General features: G+C 39.2%; 1 protein-coding gene across 1 annotated transcript in view; it reads right to left on the reverse strand.

Moving 5' to 3' along the window:
- Nucleotides 1-3,537: 3,537 nt before the first annotated feature.
- Nucleotides 3,538-4,326, reverse strand: part of LOC144459727 (uncharacterized) — a 6,512-nt gene continuing 5,723 nt past the window's right edge. The window contains exon 2 of the mRNA XM_078164293.1: nt 3,538-4,326. This exon is cut by the window's right edge and continues 1,491 nt beyond it. The gene's annotated coding sequence lies outside the window, so the exon portion shown is untranslated.

Here is a 4,326-nt window from a genome sequence, read left to right on the forward strand (position 1 = left end):
CTGATTGGCTAATCGCTAGATCCGCCCCCACCCCCGGCGTTCATTGGTCCTTCCATCTTTTGGGCGATATAAATCGCAAATTCATTGCAGTATGCCAGACCAGAGATGCAAGCCTACTCAGTTGAGTGGGCGGGGTCTATGGTCTGGAACCAGGCTATTCTATTATAGTTATCTGTGCACTTATTTCTCCAATGCGCTATTGTGACTTGTTGTGCGTTACCTGTATTGTTGGGTGTTATCCTAGTATTGTCCTGTCTTTGTTGTAACTGGCCTGTTTTGGGCGCTTATTTGTGAAATGTTTCTTGTATTGTTTTGTAATTTCATCTGTTTTTCGTTGTTGTATCGGACCCCCTTGAAAACGAGATGATGCATCTCAAGGGGTTTATCCTTAATAAACTTTGAACTAAAAATATTTTGCAAGTATAAAACAGATCTGCAAATACACAAACACATTCCACAAATAAAAAAATATCTGTGAATACATTAAATTAATTTGCAAATAAATGAAAAGCATTTGTGAATATCTTCCTAACATTTACAGCTTTCGAACAGGCATTTGTGAACTCAGTTTTTATTTGTGAATCTACAAACCATTTGTGGATCTCAGTTCTACGCGTGTGGATTTGCTTTTTAAACACACAGAGTTTTGAAACAAACCACCGGTCTGAACGAAAATGCACTCGTATCACTCAGCCATTTTCGAATAGCACGTGATCACCCAGCTGATGACGTCATCTCCGCATGTCAAAGTAAGAGCACGTAGTCTTTCTATGAGCTGTTTTTTTTTTTTAAATAAATAATAAAATAATAAAAATAATCAGCAATAAGTAACGTGCATTCATTGTTTTATGTTAATGTCATACAGTGAATGTTAGTGTCAATTCAATTTCAATTTTATTTATAAAGCCCAATATCACAAATCACAATTTGCCTCACAGGGCTTTACAGCATACAACATCCCTCTGTCCTTAGGACCCTCACAGCTGATCAGGAAAAACTCCCCAAAACACCCTTTAACAGGGAAACAAAAACGGTAGAAAGCTCAGGAAGAGCAACTGAGGAGGGATCCCTCTTCCAGGACGGACAGACGTGCAATAGGTGTCGTACAGAACAGATCAGCATGATACAGTAATCCGTATGACACAATGAGACAGAAAGAGAGACAGAGACAGAGAGACATGCAGGACAGACGGTAATGACAGTAGCTTACAACAACATTAATGAAAGTAATAATATTCTAAGTATAATTCTGGATACTGTGGTACAATATGTTGAAAGTATATATATCTGATAGTATACATATGTGACAATAATCATATGTGTATAATAATAGTAGAAGTGTGACTAATGATAACAGCAGCAGCAGGAGGCATCTGGCAGGACCACAGCAGCAGCACAACCACACACGTCACACTATCCAGGAACCGCTGTGTGTCAGTGAGATCAGTATGTTTTATGAACATTATTCCTTAGTCTCTGTGACATATTAGGAGGATTTTATGACTATTTGCTTTAGATAGCTCCTTTAAATAATCATATCTTACAACAGTTAACGTAACCTCACTGAAACGATGTAACCTAACTAAACACAGCACAGACATTACAACTACATTACTAAGAGTACACTAATAAGATGTGAAGTGCTCTGTGACTTTAATCCTACTCGAAATAATAAATGAAAAATATAAAGGATGAGTTGGCTGATAACTGCCAACTGAAGAAGCAGCCAAGCCACCGCATCATTGTGCCTTTCATACTCAAACAGAAATGTATACAAAAATGTGTGCCAGATAATACATAGAACAAATAAACACAACCACACACACAGCGGTGCCTGGATAGTGTGACGTGTGTGGTTGTGCTGCTGCTGTGGTCCTGCCAGATGCCTCCTGCTGCTGCTGTTATAAGTAGTCACACTTCTACTATTATTATACACATGATTATTGCCACATATGTATACTATCAGATATTAATATATACTTTCAACATATTGTACCACAGTAGCCAGAACTGTAATTATATTATTACTTCCATTAATGTTGTTGTAAGCTACTGTCATTACCTGCATCTCTCTCTCTCTCTCTCTCTCTCTCTCTCTCTGTCTCATTGTGTCATACGGATTACTGTTAATTTATCATGTTGATCTGTTCTGTACGACATTTATTGCACGTCTGTCCGTCCTGGAAGAGGGATCCCTCCTCAGTTGCTCTTCCTGAGCTTTCTACCGTTTTCGTTTCCCTGTTAAAGGGTGTTTTGGGAAGTTTTTCCTGATCAGCTGTGAGGGTCATAAGGACAGAGGGATGTCGTATGCTGTAAAGCCCTGTGAGGCAAATTGTGATTTGTGATATTGGGCTTTATAAATAAAATTGAAATTGAATTGACACTAACATTCACTGTATGACATTAACATAAAACAATGACTGCATGTTACTCATTGCTGATTATTTATTTTTAAAAAAACAGCTCATAGAAAGACTGCGTGCTCTTACTTTGACATGCGGAGATGACGTCATCAGCTGGGTGATCACGTGCTATCCGAAAATGGCTGAGTGATACGAGTGCACTTTCGTTCAGACAGGCGGTTTGTTTCAAAACTCTGTGTGTGTAAAAAGCAAATCAACACACATAGAACTGAGATCCACAAATGGTTTGTCGATTCACAAATAAAAACTGAGCTCACAAATGCCTGTTCGAAAGTTGTAAATGTTGGGAAGATATTCACAAATGCTTTTTATTTATTTGCAAATTAATTTAATGTATTTGCAGATATTTTTTTATTTGTGGAAGGTGTTTGTGTATTTGCAGATCTGTTTTATACTTGCAAAATATTTCTGAATATTACATTAATGTATTGTATTTTGTGTCTCCATCTGCTGGTGGGCCATCATGATAAGAGCATACATGCTTAATATGATGTTCATTCCACTACAGAAGAGACCTGATGATCCCCTAAAATAAGTGGGAAAAAAGTGGATATATCGATATTGGTATTGGCCAAATAAGCTGTTTTATATTGGCATGTTGGATATTGGCAAAAAATCCAATATGGTGTATCCCTACTTTTTATTTTATCTACAATAAATTATTCATTTTATCATCATATGGTCTGATGGAATCTTTTTTTTATTTATTTTTTTACTTTGCTTCTTTTTATCATGTCCACACATAATCATCTCTTCCACATTATATTTGTTGAAGTTGTCAGATAACCAGATAAAACCATAACCTCTGTTTCTGTCTGAGCCAACAAGACAAACTTTCATGTGTTTGTTGCCGTGTCAGCCACGGTCCAGAGAGACGACAATGATCTGTCACCCACCCCCAAAAAAGCCTCTCAGAATCTGGAGAGTTCACACAAGTCACCTAAACTGATGTGACAAAAACACATCTGCTGAAAAAAGCGAGGTGTTTGCACTCCTGAATTCAGCACCAAAAAGTGTCAGTGAAACTGTGGAGCTGATCCTGAGGAGCGTCTGAGCTTTAGTAGTGAGACTGTGACAGGAGCAAAGACCAACACCAGGAACTTTAATCCCACTGCAGAGTCTACAAACTATTTTTATTAAAGGCTGAACTCATCTGATGATATGGACATTACAATCCTCCACACACAAACAAACAGGCTTCAACTCAACTTCTGTCTCTGTACCTCCAACAAGAGTCAAAAAGAAGAAGAGCTGCGCCCTGCTGAGCCTCCGTCTTTATACAGGTGGAGCTCAGGAAGAAAAACTCAGCTGTCTTCTACATGTGGACAAACACAGGACACATGCAAGACACTGGATAAGACATCAAATATGTTACACATGATAACATACATCATATTAATCTGCTATTTAAGTTGTTGATGATGCTCAGAGCTCAGAAGACTTTGGTGTCCTGATGTCATCAACAGGAGCAAACAGTCTGAGTTGGAAACCTGAACATTGTGGAGGGGTTTTCATGTCCCTGTCATACTGGGAGCTGTGGTGTCCCAGCCGTTGCTCCTGGTCGGGTCTTGAGAGACAAAGTGGTCCAAGAGGAGGGGCCAGACTAACAGTGAGTCAACAGACCCTGATGGATCAGACCTGGAGCACCTCGCCATGACAACACAAACAGAGCCCCCTTCTGGAGGCAGGCTAGAGAGGGAAGCTGCACATGGGACCAAAAATCAGTCAAGTCACTAAACATTTCATTCAGCATGTTGAGTCAGCGTCTGAGACTGCAGAGCCTGTCTGTGATAGAGGTCTCAGGCTGATGCAAATACTTTGATCACAGCCATGGTAAGAGGCATCAATATCAGCTTTCAAATGCTTATTTGGTCAATCAGCCTATATATATCTACATGGACTT

Source organism: Epinephelus lanceolatus, chromosome 22 (assembly GCF_041903045.1).
Source record: "Epinephelus lanceolatus isolate andai-2023 chromosome 22, ASM4190304v1, whole genome shotgun sequence".
NCBI lineage: Eukaryota > Metazoa > Chordata > Actinopteri > Perciformes > Serranidae > Epinephelus > Epinephelus lanceolatus.